The following is a 531-nucleotide window of genomic DNA, read 5'->3' as shown; positions in this document are numbered from 1 at the left end:
GATATGGGGGCTGCAGGGTGTGATATGGGGGCTGCAGGGCATGATATGGGGGTTGCAGGGTGTGATATGGGGGCTGAGGGGCGTGATATGGGGGTTGCAGGGTATGCTATGGGGTTTTGGGGTATGATATGGGGGTTGGAAGGTTTGATATGGGGGTTGGAGGGTTTGATATAGGGGCTGCAGGGTATGATGTGGGGGCTGTGGGGTACGACATGGGGGTTGTGGGGTATGATACGGAGGTTGTGGGGTATGATACGGGAGCTGTGGGGTAAGATATGGGGGTTATGGGGTACGACATGGGGGTTGTGCAGTATGACATAGGGGTTGCAGGGTATGATATGGGGGTTGTGGGGTATGATATGGGAGTTGTGAGGTATGATGTGGAGGTTGGAGGGTATAATACGGGGGTAGTAGGGTATGATATGGGGGTTGCGGAGTATGATATGGGGATTGTGGGGTATGATATGGGGGTTGTGGGGTATGATATGGGAGTTGTGGGTTATGATATGGAGGTTGGAGGGTATGATATGG

General features: G+C 53.1%; 1 protein-coding gene across 1 annotated transcript in view; it reads right to left on the bottom strand.

Annotated features, from left to right (window-relative positions):
* The window catches only part of LOC105532574 (chromosome unknown open reading frame, human C8orf74), a 26,471-nt gene that overhangs the window by 24,164 nt on the left and 1,776 nt on the right, over window positions 1-531 (bottom strand). The gene's annotated exons all lie outside the window — the stretch shown is intronic.

This window comes from Mandrillus leucophaeus, unplaced genomic scaffold, assembly GCF_000951045.1.
Source record: "Mandrillus leucophaeus isolate KB7577 unplaced genomic scaffold, Mleu.le_1.0 Scaffold97, whole genome shotgun sequence".
Taxonomy (NCBI): Eukaryota; Metazoa; Chordata; class Mammalia; order Primates; family Cercopithecidae; genus Mandrillus; species Mandrillus leucophaeus.
Note: the sequence above shows the minus strand (reverse complement) of the source record. Positions and strands in the feature narration are given on the sequence as shown.